This window comes from Chiroxiphia lanceolata, chromosome 2, assembly GCF_009829145.1.
Source record: "Chiroxiphia lanceolata isolate bChiLan1 chromosome 2, bChiLan1.pri, whole genome shotgun sequence".
Lineage (NCBI taxonomy): Eukaryota > Metazoa > Chordata > Aves > Passeriformes > Pipridae > Chiroxiphia > Chiroxiphia lanceolata.
The window spans coordinates 66,033,318-66,049,766 of NC_045638.1; positions in this window are offsets into that span (position 1 = coordinate 66,033,318).

Below are 16,449 nucleotides of genomic sequence, written 5' to 3' on the forward strand. Positions count from 1 at the left end.
TTATAGTTCAACCTGTCAGCTGCTGTCTTCAGTGAAGCTACTCACTTCTGTCCTGGGTTGTCTAGCTTTTCCATCTTCTATCTCCTTGTCAAGATAAAGCAGCTAATGTGTTTAAAATTAGTGCAGGCACCCCTGCAGAACAGACCAGAGTTTTGTAATACATTTTGATTGTAAAAACCTCAAATTAAAATAAAGAGTGCAGAATTTATTGCAGATTATTATATATTAATCATTATACGTGAATCGTCAATTAGGGCTAAACAGAATTACACAGACAACATTTTCTCCACAGTATAGAAATAACCCCTAACCTTCATTTTTTCATATCAAACCAGGGAGCTAATATCAGGGAAAAGTTCATAATCTCAAACACAGTTAGGTAAGACATTGACTGATTAATTTTGTGTGTCCAAAATCCTTCTGTTTTCATTTGCATCTCAGTTATACCTAGTTAACTTCTTGCTTAGTTGGTTTCTGGAGATTCAAAAGCCAAGGTAGTAACTGAGGTTTCTTTGGGTAGTAGTAGAGGTAACACAAGAATAATGCCTTATAGTACCTTCATATTTTCTGAAATCTGAACCAAGATATCATCATGAAAAATGCAGTTTCTATGCCAGCTATGTCAAGAGGAGTGTTCATGTTCATTGTACTGGAATTTGACTTAAATGTGTGAACAAAAAAGTGGGTACCAAAGTCTCTTCTACCTTCTGTCTTGCCAAATCAGTTTGGGAAAAAAAACAGTTTATTCAGAGAATAAAGTATTCTTTGATATACTATAGAGTACTTTTTCCAAAAAGGCCATATGGTTTTCATATGAAACTACAAATTTTTATCAATAAACTAATAGTGCATGAGGAAACAAATAACAGAAAGTTGCCCAAGTTATATATTATTAGGAGGTGCTTAAAGTGCAAACTGACAGAAAAATTTTTTTGTGAATAAATGGAAAAAGACAACGTTTTCTCTATCGTATCTTATAGGCATTGCATAAATCATAATTTACTTCCTTTGGATAATTGTTCCTAGATTTTTGTAAATCTATGACAGATGTGTTTATGAAAAATTATGCCTGTCACAGGAAATTCAGAAAGAGTCCTAGGCTGTCCAATTATGCAAGAACTATAGCTCATGTAAGGGACACCTACTGTTCTAAAGAGGAAAGTGGGAATTAAAATTTTTCACAAAGGAAGTTCTGTCTGGAAGATTTAGTGGAGCTGGGACTTGAACAAAAGATGTTTAGTCAGGGATTTTTGTTTTGTTTTGTTCTTTTCTGACAGATATTTTTTCAACAACAATTAATATTAAGTGCTGCAGTGGTTTGGATCCAAGCATAGGCATTTTAATCACATTCACTGCTTAATGTATGCTATATAAAGAAGAAACACAGTGAAAAAATAGGCATGTTGCCAACTGTTTGGTTTTTATTTTCTTCCTGAAGGGATTTTTTTTATTATACTCTGGGTGCATGCTGCTAATATTCAAATTTGTGTATTCCTTTAATTACCTAGTAACTATAAGGTATAAAATACAAATAACTTATGAATAACTGCATTCATTACTTGTCCAAGTGGTTCATACAGTCAAAGACCAAAAGTTCTGATTATGTACACTTAATTTGACCCCATCTATTGTAGAGAGTGGTGTAGGCCACTACCCACATTTCTGCTGCAGGCTTATATCTAGAGCTGTGTGTCAGATGGAAATTCCATTTTATAAGAATTCCTGAGACTTCAGATATCTGTTCTGTCTCAGAAAAAAATAAAAAGAAAAAAAAACAGCACCAAAAACTACTTTGCCACAACAGAATATCTAGCTAGAAAGAAAGAAAAAAAAAAGTAAAAGAGAGAGAGAAAAGAATCAGAGGAAGAAAGAAATAAATAAAGAAAAACCTCACAATTAAGCACTGTTTTACTGCTGCAGCTCTTATTCCCCAACAGATATCTGCTCCAAGGAGAATAAGCAGGGCTGCTTTTGACATAATGGCCTGTAGGAAGAGATTCATTCAGGAAGTGAAATATGTGTGTTCTGCAGTACAGTCATCCAGGAATTGAACTATGTGTATTCTACAATGTTAAACTCACACAGGGTTTCCTACTAATTCCCCTAAGATACTCTGTTGGCCAAGATATTCTTAAGACTGGGAAAAGACAAATAATGGTAGTTAATTGTGCATAAACTTTTCTTTTTTTAAGGAAGTCCAACTATAAGTATATAAAGAGGTCTTTGGTTGTCTGAAACATTAAGTGAATGTTTACAGTGTCTTTGGTTGTAAAATTAAGGAAAACACAAAGGAAAATTTCTAAAGTCCAAGGTATTGCAGAGATATAGGACAACAAAGTGGACTGTTTCGTCCCAAAGGTATTCATGGAATTACTAGACATGTTGATGACATGCCATAAAATTACATCAAGTGACAAGGCTACCAAGAAACTAGTAATACTATTTAGCATCAAAATGTTGTATCATCCTATATGCAAATTTAGTAGGTTGGGGTTTTTTTCACTACTATAACATTTGAAAGGTAATTAACTGATTAATTTAGGAGTGTTGGGGATTATTTTTACAAAGAATTTTGAAAGAAACAAACCCACTCTGTGTGATTGATTACATGTATGCATGCATATTCTATTTGACTAATTATTTAAGAAAATGGACTGTTAAGGTATAAAAGCTCAACCAAAAAAAAAAAAAAAAAAAGGTGGGAAAAAAAGGCTTGAATGCTATTGTATGCTATGTCCCAATCCAACTTTCCTTCAAAAAAATATCAATCTTTGCTATATTTTGAAAGGAAGCTGCAACCTGGCCAAAATGAGCTACATGTGGGAACAAACTGAGTTACTCTGCAGCTGCATTTAGTTAATCAGAATCAAAAAGGACGATTAACCCTGGCTAAGTGCTTTGAGAGAGAGAATGTTATGTCTCAAAGTGGAAAACCACTTTAAACAGCCTGCATGATGAGTGTGTGTTTTTCTCTGGTGGCTGGGACGATCCTGGGAATTCCAGTTGACTAAAACAAAAACACCCTGTGCTGTTTGCAAGAGAATATGAATACAAAGGGAATGTTGAAAAGTGTCGGCGGACAAGTCCCGAAATCCAACTCTGTATGTGCAGCCTCATTTTCTCCTTCAGCGCCCAGAGCTACAGATCCTAATTCTCAAGAACAATATGAGAAAACTTTCTGAGATATTCTCTTCTTCAAGAAAGAGTTGGCCACCTGCTAGTTCTGTGTATATTCTAACAATTTCATCAATTGCAACTGCACTACTATTATATTGCAAATATGTAATCTATTTAACTAGTGATTTATTGTAACTTTTTTAAAATTTTACTATATTACATCTTTCTATATGTTTGTTTGCCAACAGTACAAATGGGTCTCTGGACACATGCATTTCTTTCATAAGGATCTGTGCTTTATATATGCATTTACTGGAGCATAGATAGTACCACATAGATAGTAGGATTCTATATATAGAATAGTCAATAGTCTAAATACACTGTAATTACAGAAGTATCACAAAGATTATAGAAAATTTGTTTTGCCTGAAAATGTCAATGTTTGAAGTTCTTAACTACAGCTGCCACTTGATCCAAGGTGTTCCATGCAATTTAATAATTTTTGTTATAATTAAGCTACATAAAGATTTTCATTTTCTGGATGAATGTAATACTAATTTTACTTGGCTTTTCTGTATTTCTTTAGATGCACTACAAGTATTTCCAATTAAGCAATGAAATGACATTTTAAAAAAATCTATTTTACATTATAGACTATCAGAAGGAAAAGGTAATTTATCTGCCTGAAAAGCAAGAGAAAGATCTGACATTTTATCAGCACCTTTTATGAATATTTAAGATGTAGGAGGAAATACCTTTTGAGAAGTAGAGAGAAGAGATAGCAGGAAAATAAAGGGAGAAAGAGAGAAGAAGAGACAAAGTCATAGAGGTTGTGAGATACAGTATGCAGTTGGTGGTATACTCACAGTTGTATTGCAATTTGATAATTACTTCAAAAGGTAGAATTAAGTTTTATATACATACCCATTTAAGCATCTACATACAAAATTTAGTAATTTCTAGTATTCATAAAACTCCTAGCTATTTCACTGATGTATGTAGCAGTTTAACATCTCTGGACAACTAAGTGTCTAACACTGAAAATGTAGAAAACCGTCTAAATAGTAAGTTAAGTTACCACCCAAACTGCAGGCCATTAGGTGTGTCATGTACCCTTTGAATAACCTCAGCCAAGAGACCATAAAAATACAGTGATGGTATCTTTCTAATGCTTCCTAATGGCTTGCAACTGTGCAATTCATCAAATGTATGGGACCCAGACTTAACTGTATTACCCAATTCTGAGCACATTTGAACCTGGATTTTGGAAAAACAGAAAAATATTCTCCCTCTTCAGCCATGGAATATATTAATGTAGGCTTCTTTCAGTTTCTCTTTTTGAAGTTGTTTTCAATGGAGAAAATTACATAGTGGAATACATGATTCTGCATTTTAATTCTTAGAATGCACACCTAAAAGGAGAAGAATCAGAGAACAATTTCTGTATTAATTAAAGACTACTCTTTTTTTGTTGTTGTTGGGTTTTTTTGTTTGTTTTGTTAGTTTGGCTTTTTTATTTTATTTTTTCATTGTTGTTGCTCTCTGTTTATTTTGTTTTCTGTGGGGTTTTAGTTTGTTTGTTGGGGTTTTTTAATAGGGAAGGTATAATCTAAAAAGTTAAAAGCACATTTGAGATGTTTACACTTTAGTTTCTGCTCCAATAATCATTAAAACTAGAATAGTTTCTGCAAGAAAAGATTGGGAGACCTTAACTCAGAATACCACATAGCTTAGTATTTGAATATTGAGTGATAGAAAAGGAAATAAAATCAACCAGATCAAAAACCTTATCTTGTCTCAGAAAAATAATTCTTTTTATGGAATTTAAAAGAGATTGTGCAATGCCTTCAGTAACAGAGAAACATATAATCTGTTTTAGGTGCTTTAGGATAAGATTAATTTTGGAATTCCAAATATAAAATATGTTTCATTCTTTTCTGCAAGCCTGATTTCAGGGAAATCATGAAACTGGAGATGAGAACATAAAAGTAATGGGCATGTTAATTATCTGGCTCTGCCGCCCCTTTTTTTTTTCCTTTTTTTCTCTTCTCCTTCCTATACTTTTAAAAGTTATTTTCAAAATATCCACTGATTTTAATACCAACAAGTGTGTATACACTAAGAACAACCAGAAAGCAGAGTCTTTCTATGCCTGCCTTGCAGACTGTCCTTTTCCCTATCTATAACAAGTGTACATTATTTTTTTAAGTAGAGACAAAGAAAGAACAGAACAGAAATCACTTGGTTTTCAAAATTTAAATGACCTAAAAAATTTTAAGACACTCTTAAAGAATACCTATGGGTACTTACTAAATGTCCAAAAGCTATATCATAGGATGATAGTTAATTTTTTTGCAATGCATGGAAATGTGCTTAAGGTCATGTTATTTTTGGAGACTCCAGAAAAACATATGAATATAAAATGTTCTTTTAGCATAAATATGCAAACAGTTTATAGTGAAAGAAGTACTGTAATAAACAGATATCTGAAATAAAGCTAAAAACATTAGATGGACAATTTTGAATTTTTAATTCTTCATCATCGAAATTATAATCATTCTTTAGCAAATCCTGTTGGTGTTTGATGTGTTTTCTTCTGTCTGTATTGTAGTATTATAGATATGTTTTTATAGAAACAGTTTATTCGTAAGTGTCCTCTCTTGTACTTTATGTCTAGCAAGGACACTATAATCATAGTCTCCGTATATGATGCAGTCTTGGAATTTATCTCTGCAATTCATGCTCAGTAATTTGTAATTCACTCTGGGGTCCTATTTAGGAAGATGACCAGTTGCAAATACTCCCACATATGGAGAATGCATAATATTACTCAATGAATTAAATGTAGTCAAATGTTCAGTTACATTCACTGTAAAAGTGTAGACTATATTATGCTAATATGTTTTCAGAAAGGAAGCTCCTTGTCAATATCTTCATGGTGTCGTGGTTGGCAAATTCGTGTCCTTAAGAACATTCATAAGCAAGATCACCAGTAGAAGAAGATTTATTAAATCAGTATCTTTCAAGGCTATGTCATTTGTTCCTCTTATATATCAGATTTCTTTGGCAACATTGTTATAAATAATAGTATTTCTACTGATGTAAGGGAATCAGTGACATTTAGTATCAAGAAAAAACAGAGATGAACTACTTGTTTTATATTTTCAGCAGCTATTTTGAAATTGCTAACTGAATTTTGTCCCGCAGCTGTTCAGCCTCCTTGAATTCCTCCTCCTTGAGAAGTAATTCATTAATTTTCATTCTTTTAGTCATTTATTCCACATTCCATTCTATCACATTGCTAAATTACTATTATTTCTAGATATAGACTTTATTTCTCTTCCACCTTCCCTTATTCTAATTTGTCAGTCTAAGGTTAGGTAAGTTTTAAAATTTGCACTGCTCCTGTGAACATTCAAACTACTTGTAAGTCAGATACTAAGCTAACAATGATGACTGTATAAGAAATTGAAGACAATAGATCTTTTCTTAGCTATTCTGTTTTGGTAAAAGCAAAATATTTATCACAGAATTCTTTCAAATGAGACAGCAGTTCCGAATTTTCCAACCTTTAACAACACTACTTAGAACCATAGAATCATAGAATGGTTAGGGTTGAAAGGGACCTTAAAGTTCCAACCCCCCTGCCGTGGACAGGAATGTCACTCAATAGATCAAGTTGATCAGAGCCTCCATTCAACTTGGCCTTGAACGCTTCAAAGGATGGGGCACCTGCAACTTCTTTGGGCAACAAATACCTCTAATCTGACCATGCTCTCTTTCAGTTTAAAACCATTGCCTCTTGTCCTTTCACTATCTGCCTATATTAAAAAAATCCTTCTCCCTTCTAACATCATCTATTCCAACTCTCCCGCAATGATCTCGATCGTCTTCAAAAAGATCAGGTTGCTCAGAGCCCTGTTCTTGGAACATGCCAGATTAATAGCAATAGCAATAATAACAGTAATAGTATTGCTAATGGTAATAATAGCAACAAGATAAAAAAGTGAATGCAAATGTTGGGTCAATGTATAATAGAGCAATTATATTATGGCTGGATTTTAGTACAGATCAACTGGAATAACAATTATATTGATGTTAAATGAGCCTTTCTAATGAATGGCAATGCTGTTCAGGTAATGTGTTTATGTTCATCCTAAATTAGTCTAGCTAGAGCACATGCATAAGAATATTTATGTAAGTACAGGTATATGTGTGGTAGCAAGAAATAGCTATTAATCAGAAGGAGTCTTCAAGACTGTTCCTTCATGGTATTTCCCTCATTATCAGCACTTTTGTGTGTGTGTGTATGAAAAACAATAATAATAATAATGCAGCACTGCAAGCATGAAAAGTAACATGAGAGTTATTATAACAGAATAAATTATTATTTTTTTTCTGTACTGGCTGTCAATGCTTTTCCTCTGCATATTTTGCAACAAGTGACTAGAATAGTTAAAATAATGACTCACTGTAAGTGTAAATAAACATCCTGCTAGCTAAGAAATTCTAATAGGGTTCCAGACAAATGGGGGGGACAAGGGAGTTTTTAAGTTTTATGGCTTACACTTTCAGAACAGCTTTTTCAAATTATTTTCAAGAGAAGTTAAGGTGTAAAAGACGCTACTGCATTAGCATAAACAATATTGCAACTACCATCTTCCTTTGCCTGACATACACCACAAGAATACTGTGCTTAAAAGCCTTCAAAACCAAATCCAGCAACAGGAGAGTTCGCATGACTCACCCTGCAGACATATGCTTAGTGCAGGTTCAGGCAAAAGAGTTCCAATGTTTTCTGTGATGTAAAACACATTATTGTACAGAAAGGCCTACAAAATAAAAGAAACACTTAGAATATGAATTAAATGTTAATTTAGATAGCTAGAAAGGGGTAACCACATTAAAGTAACAGCTGTTCTTTAACATTTCCAAGAGTTGTGATCACTTGCTTTCTAGGAGATAGTGCCTAAACTCCAATCCATGCCTGGTAGTTTAGGCATTGTAAAACTAATTGAGACACCTCTCTGGCATCTAAACGCCTTTCCTGAAATACTCTACTATGTTTCCTTGTCTCATCAGAAGCCCAAACCAACCATATGTTTCTGAGATTTAAACGTATTCAGGTCTTAATAATAATAATAAAAAAACCAGGGTTTTTTTAAATGGGAAAGTTTATCAATTAATTCTGCAAAATGAATGAAAATATACCATTCTAGGGAAAGAACTGCAGGAAACTGCAAATGAAATGCAGAAAAGAGGTTTAATCTTATACTTTGGTCACACTGTGGGAATATGTTGGGAAAATGTGTCAACTGAGACATGCATATGGCAATAATTCCATGTATTGTTTTGAAAATCAAAAATAAAAAGTCAATCTAGACTTTCTACTCAACATGAAATTGTTGCTGAGAATACTAAGTTCACGTAACATGTCCTCTGCAACCCGCATTGGCAAGAATTTGAATTCTGAAATTCTAAATAAGGTGACATTTTCTCAGGATATAGTAATTTTTTTTTCCAAGGCTAATATCTCTTTCAGTCAACAATAGCTGTAGAATTGTAACTACACCATCATAAAGCCATGATAAAGAAGATATGGATAGTTACATCGAAGAATAGGACTGGCTTATCTAGGAACACTAGATATGTTTAAAAAAAATTGTGCAAAATAATTTTTACAAAATAACTGTGAGGGAGAATTTTTTGTTTGTTTGGGTTTTTTGTTTGTTTCTTTAAAAAAAAATAACTCAATGAACATGGGAGCTAAGGACATTTTTCGCTCTTTAGATGTATCTCCCCTGTTTGTTTGATTTTCAGTAGAATGATATGAATACTAAGTAACATATCTCTACTGACCTATGAATTTCTTTAATTGAATATCCTAGAACTTCTCTGGGCAACTTGTTCTAGTGCCTTACCACCCTCATAGCAAAGAACTTCCTGTGAGAAAAGAGGCACATTTTAGATAAAGAGGTAGATAACTATTCTTTCACATGAGCCTCATATTTAGCATCAGATTTTAATTTGCACACTTGACTTTTGTTTGGTGGGTTTTTTTTTCCTTTCTTCATTACATTAGTTTCCCTATCCTTACTTTGTTAGTCTCTCTGCATTGCTGTATTCTCAAGCTGGCTTTATTATTTCCTCATTTCTCTACATTTTAGCTTTTCTTTGAAATCTTTCAAATTTTTCATTAATTGCTGGAATCAGTTCTTTTCTTTTCTATAACAGATCTACTTACTAAATACAAACAGAGCCATTACTCTGGTAAAAAAAATGTTTAGAGATTGTCTTGAGTTTTAATTCTGCCTCTAACGACACAAATTTCATTACAAATAATATATAAACAATCAAGTGTTAGCCATCTTAGTCTAGAACCTTGAAAACTATACCAGATTACTCTACTGCTTCTCTTTTTCGTTTCTTTACCACAGCCACATAAATATGGATTATTTTCTTGTTTGTTTGATTTTATTAAGGAAAAAGGCTACCCACTATTTTGTAAAGAAAATTGTCTTCTAAACAGTAACAAAGAGAAAGAAGATACAGTATTTCTCAGGAAGCTTTTTTTTTCCTTAGATTATATAATTTTAATTCCTGAAATTGTTTCCATTTTATTAGACATAGAAGAATTTCTTCACAAATTTTTAAAAGTTGAATGTATTCTGCTTTCAATTTCATTTTTTTATCAAAAGTGGTGAAGAATCTTTTAAGAAGCTGATTACAGTCTACAGAAATAATTAATCTTTATCTCCACTTTTTTTTTGTTTGGTTAAAATATCTATAGTCATGGATCATCAATAAGGGAAGAAGGGTCTAATTTCTTGCAGGTGAAAAGTAATTTTTTCTTTGATTCCATTTCAGACATGTCACTTCAAGGTTTTCCAGTGGTACACTTTTTATTGTACTAGCACACCTTTTATTGGGTGCTAATGCATAGTCTCTGTACGGGTGTTTATTTGTATCTTTACAGGTAGTGCTTTTACACTTTACTGAGAAATTTATCCCTACAGAATTTTCAAGAAAAAAGTTCTAACGACACAGGTACAGTTTTGTAACTTTACTCCACAACTAGAAGGTCTTCCAGCTTTGTGACAAGAATATTTTAGTCCTGTGAAAGAAGAATGTAGTTATTTGATTAGGTGGTAGAAACATACTGTGATGCTTGTCTTTGTATTGTAATGAAAGTAGATTGATATCTTATATTCATTTTCTGACAAAAGTCACTGTTGGTTGGATTGCCAGTGCCTGAAGTGAGCTACTTTGTTGAATTGTTCAGAATAACTTTATTTTGTATTGCAATGCTCACCAACTACAGCACATGAATACCCACTACCATTCTGAATATGCCCAGTCTGAACTCTTCCTTTTGAGTATTAATAAAATGTAGCATCTGGGGCAAGCACATGAGTGTAGAGCAACTCCAGTTTAAGAATAGGATTGGAAATAGCTCTATAATCAGCTATGTCTTTGACTGAGAAAGTAATTTGGCAGGGTTGAAATTCTGTAGCTCTTCAGACAGGATATGGCTGGGTTGACCTCCTTTTACATGAGTGAGTTAAAACTTTCTTTGTTGAGCTTCTCTTGGTTTCTTCAAAGACATACAAAAAAGATGTGACTATTCTGCTGCTAAAAGTGGTAGTGTCAGTCCAATATCAAAGTGCTTATCAAAGGCTTCTGCCAGAGACAGAGAATGATTTTCTAGAAATATCTTCAGTTCTTTCATCTTTCTAAAGTGAATTGGGATGGACCTTTGGCTCCCAGAATGTCCTGAGATATGTATACTACGAGCTATTCCATAAGTGAAGTATGTAAATGGCTGGCTGTCCTTCTTCTGGTAACCTTGAGAAATAAATAGCACACTAAATACACACAGCTGCCATTTCTTCCAGTACCTAAGCTTGTAATAAATATGTTTAAGGCACTATATAGCAATAAAAAGTGCTGTTTCAGCATGTGGCCACTGAGTCTGAAATTGCACAAAGTGGAATAATACAAGAAAGACTGTTTTTCAAATACTTTGTGCATTTAATTTTCATACCCTCAACCATAAAGAATGTTTAAAGTACAATGTTGAGTAAAATAAATTAGTTGTTCAATAGGCATTTGGGTTCCCATATTGATGAGATGTACAAAATGAGATATTGCAAACACAGTCCTAAAATAGCCCTTATGAAACAGAGGTATTCTCCTTCTTCACATATGCAACTTTTTCTGTGTCAGACGCAGTAACACTAATACAAAACCCCAAAGGCCTAAAGAGTCTCCATGATTTTAGTGACAGATTGTATAAAAAATCTACAGCAGCATGATTTTGTGATTTATAAGTAGAAAATTCAAATTTTATGAAAGTGTAATTTTTATAAAAGTCTGAAACTTTCTTTGAAAATATTAAATTTGCAAGAAAATATGGTGTCCTAAATAACATTATTAATGAAGAAGTAAAAATAAATAAAAACAGGGTGAAGAAGTAGAAAGTAGAAAGCTGAATTTGAGAGATAAAGGGCAACATTTGCAGTGTAGTTCTGGAAATACATCCTAGTCTATAATGCATTATAGTTCCAACAATACTGAATTTAGGATTCCAATAGCTGACCCATGTCAACTCTGCATGAGCTAAACAAATTTAAGTTTGGGCAGAGAGTTTACAGTTAGATGAAAGTGAGAAATTGCTACCAGAAACGTTTCATTCTAATTAAAACCTATATCAGTAACAAAAAGAAGCTATTCAAAGGATTTGAATGACAGAAAATAAAAAACTTTGCTAAACAAAAGTATATGAATAAAGATAATATTCATTGCACATAACCTTTATATAGAATTTATTTCTTTGACTTATAGGATATCTCTGGATCTTACTGCACTAAAAAAAGATGTTATTTTATTATTTCACACTAATAAGTGCCCTCTAGGTCTGACTAGCTGTGTCCTTCATAAGGGAATTGAACTTAGCTTAATCCTGAAAAGGCTTAGTAACTCCTGCAGAGTTTTGAGTATCATCAATACTCACTGAAACAGAAATAAATCATAACAGTGAATGTTCAGCACCTTTCAGGAAAAGACCTATAAATATTAATGCTGGGTATTAGAAGCCTTACACTCAGGAATTTTTATATGGTGTGCATAAATCAAAAGATGTCTTTAACTATCAGCAAATAGATTGAATACTTCACTGATAGAAGAACAATCATGAAACACATTTGAAAACTCTAAAAGGAGCAAGAGCAAAAGCAGTGAATGAAAGAAAAAAGCATTCAGGAAGATATTCTCTCTTCTGTTGGGGTGCAGGAATGAAAAAATGGCTGGTAAGGAGAAATCTCATTGTTCTGAAAAAATTTCTAGTGAGATTAAAAAAATGGCTGTACTGGTAGCCATGAGATTTATCTCTCAGAAAAATGAAGACACTGTGGAAAAGGTTTAAAAATGTCTGTGTATGCAATCTCAGTCTTCTTTCTGTTGAACTTCTCACTTCCAGAAAGGTATGAGACAACCTCCTCAGAAGGTCAAAAGAGATTAATGGACAACGCCTTTTACCCGTGGTTGAATGATTTGATTAGTCTACAGAACATGAGGAGGGCATGGCAGTATAAAAATAGTTTTCAGTTATGCAGTTGGTTGCAAAGGTATAAGATCTTCTTTGTTCCATGAGGGAAAGGATAGGACATGGTAGGATAAACCATGACAAAACAAGAAATAAAAGGTGATAATAATTTAATTTGCAGTAAGGAAGGCATTGGATAAATTTTAGAAGAATGTGAGTGCAATTAATAGGCTAGAATTGCAGTCAAGCAGAATGCCTATGAAAATTGTGAAGTCTACTATCACTGGAACAGAAAGAGAGAAAGTGAATGTTTTCCAAGACAGAAACTGAAGTAGGTGACCTTCTGTCATCACTTCTAAATATTTATATAGGTCTACATGATTTCTCCTCGTAGCAGAAGAAAAGGTGCCATACATAGATTTCAGTGATTTTGCTATCTGATTCAGCAGAGTGCTCTTAGTAATCAAAACAAAACTAACCTCCTGACAGGAAGAAAAAATAATTTTTACCTTGAAACACTTGAAGTCATATAATTCTTCTTGTAGACAATAGGTATATGTTAGTCTGCTCTTAGCTTCTTTTCAATTATGGAATCAAAGCAAGAAAAAAGTATTCTTTTAATTCTTCTTCACTGTAACAATTCAATATGACAACTAAATAGTCAGTCATAATAGTGAGAGTTCAGCTTTGGAAAACATAACAAGCATTCATTACAGTTATCTTAAAAAAAACCTTTGTTGCTGAAAAATTCTTGCTATAAACACTAAGGAAGGAAATGGCTAAGTCAGGAACTTAATTATCATTAAGTTGTAGGGAATACAAAGTAATGGCACTTTTCCCATACCCCACACACCTTAATTTGGGAAAATTTAATCCTGCTTCTTTCAGTGAAATCAGCAAAAGAAATTAGAGAAAAGCCACAGTTTTACTGTATTAATAGCATCTTGGAAATTAAGAAAATACCACTTTTTTTTTTTTTTTTTCATGAGCAGAATCAAGAGTATAGACCTGTAGCCTCATCTGGATTTTTGTTGCCTAAAATTTGGCTCTTAAAAGAGACCTCTAAGATTCAATTTTTGAGTTTTAGAAGTCAGAGATTCCCTCGGCTTAACTGAGTGTCTCTGGTGGTCGTTTCCGTTTGGAGCCCCCAAAGTCCTGAGTGACTGCCTTATGATCTTATATAAGACAATGCCTGATTATACAACAACTCAGCATTGCCTGTTTGGCTGGTTCAGTTCACCATGGGTTCCTTTCTTTATTGTTTCTTTACTTTGGTTGGCTGTTTTCTTTAAATTGTTTGGTTCAGCTATATGTAATTTTCTATGATATATTTTGTTGCAAGCACTACTAGTTCCGTTACATGTCTAAACCCTGGTACCATTTTGAGTAATCTTTTATTGCCTAAAATATTTGGAAAAGCTCTATTTTACTGAACCAGTTCCAGCTGGTTCAGTCTAATACCAGGGACTTCTCAATAATCCACCTAAACTCTATCTGAGAAGTTCAGCACTTGAAGTATAATCTCAATATTATACTTCAGAATCAGTTCTTCTTCAGCGTACTATGGTAAACAGAGAAAATTTTAAAATTTTACTTAGGGAGATTTGAAGTTGATGACATCTAAATTGAGATAGGTAATGAAAATACCAGGGCTTAAAAATATCAGTGGAAATGGTAACTCAGTGGAAAAAAAAAAAAAAAAAAAAAGAAATAGTAATAGTCAATAAAGGGCCAGATGACCATACCAAAGTCTTCAAACAGTAGAGTGGCAACCAGAAAAAAATTGGGGAAGAAATCCTCTGAGCTTCATTCATTTACTGGAATACACTGTCTCTGTTGTAAACCAAAGGGAGGTATTTCCCTACACTTAATTAAAGTACCTCTGTCTATAGTTGTAGTAGTAGTAGCAGTAGTAGTAGGAGTAGTAATATAGAAAAAAATGCAATATATGACAATATGTAATACAAAAAATATAATATTAACATTTAAAAAAAAATAGAAAAAATCTACTATATTTTGTATCCCCAAAAATGTATGTTATTTGGGGTTGAATATGTCATTATATTTCTTGGACTTACAATCCTTTTACTGAGAGGTTAACAATTTAACTTTTCCTGACATACTATCAGAAGTCCAACACCAAATGTTTTAATATTTTGTCATTGCACAGTAGTGAGAGCAGCAGGAAGGAGAGGTCATTAAAGTAATAAGCACTTGTAAGAATAAGAATCAGGAAAATAAAACACCGTAGCATACCGAAACAAGAATAATAAACTAAAGTGGCCAGTGAAATCAAACTTATTTGTAAAAAAAGAATTTTCTGAAATCTGAATTTACAAAAAAAGAAGGATTTAAGGATATTCTATATCCTTTCTTATGCTCTATATAAAACACAATTTAAAAATTTTATTACTGGAACATTATGCCATGAAAGCTTTCAGAATATTGAATCTGCTCTACTGAGTCCACCAAACTATTTGAACGATTTTTTTGTTCAGTTTTGTAGAGCTCAGATAAGGTTGAAAAAGTCTGAATAAAAAAAAGGTATAATTAATTATTTTAGGAAATTATTTGCTAATCACTGAACCAATCCTATCATCTTGCAATGGAATTTTTATGTGAATGTGTGTGTATGTGTGTGGAAGTATAACCTGTTTGCTGGAGCATCTTGTTTTAAATGTAGTTATTTAAAATATTACCTGTTAACGATTATTATCAAAGTGGCAATTTGAGAATCCAATAAAGTGGAAATTAACACAACACTATAGCTAATTTGCATATGTGAGTTGAGTTTTTATTTGCTTAACACAAATAGCTTTGAATATCACAGTAATGACACTGGTTTAATATTGATTTACAAGGTGCATAACACTGACAATAATATTCCGTGTGTATTCTTCCTTCAATAATTTTTAAAATTCTGAATTACAAATTTGAAGATGTCACAGTTTTAATAAAACAGGAACAAAGTAAAACTCAGACAAAGTGCTTCCTAAAGGGTAATTATGAAAGACAGTTTAAAATTTTGAAACATTTAAAATATTTCAAACCAAAGCCCTTTACAAATCCTGCTCTCTAGGAAAAAAAAATAAAAAGAAAGAAAAAGAAAAAAACTCAGTATGAAAGGATGTGTTCTATGTATGCCTGATTATGCTCCATTTGTATTGATATTATTGCAGTTTGGTGGTATTCATCATCACAAACATGCAACTTACTACATTGAGAAAGAAAGGCAAGAATCTCTTGATTTTCATCCTTTGTTATTGATGGAGTTCTGTTTGTCAGCATGATCCCAAGCTGACATTTCTGCTCACCATTGCCAATATTTAAATAATATATAAACTATTTGGAAGCTGTTTTATTAAACCAGAACACTCAAAAGATTCTTGAGCACCCAAAAGATTCTATTGATGTCACTGCCCTGTAAAAATTGGATCCTATTAAAAAAAAAAAAAAAGGAAAAAAAAAAAAAAAGAGAAAAAAAGTTTCTCTAAGCGATCAATATTAAAGCCAAGGTGTAAAATGTATGGATGAAAGAAGGGATATATTTTAAAGTATGTTTTCAATATAGAGAGTTAGTTTATCCTGTAAATTATGTAAGAGGACATAAAAAATTTTGGTGCAAAATAGTAACTAGACTTTCATAAAATAGCTTTCTAGTATTTTCAGAGAAGTTTCAAATTAAAAGCTAGGGTATTTGGAAATAACCTTTCAGATACAAGTATGTTGAAATTTCTGAGTTCAAGCACCAATGAAGATCAGAAAAAACAGTTTAATTTAGGAGGTAA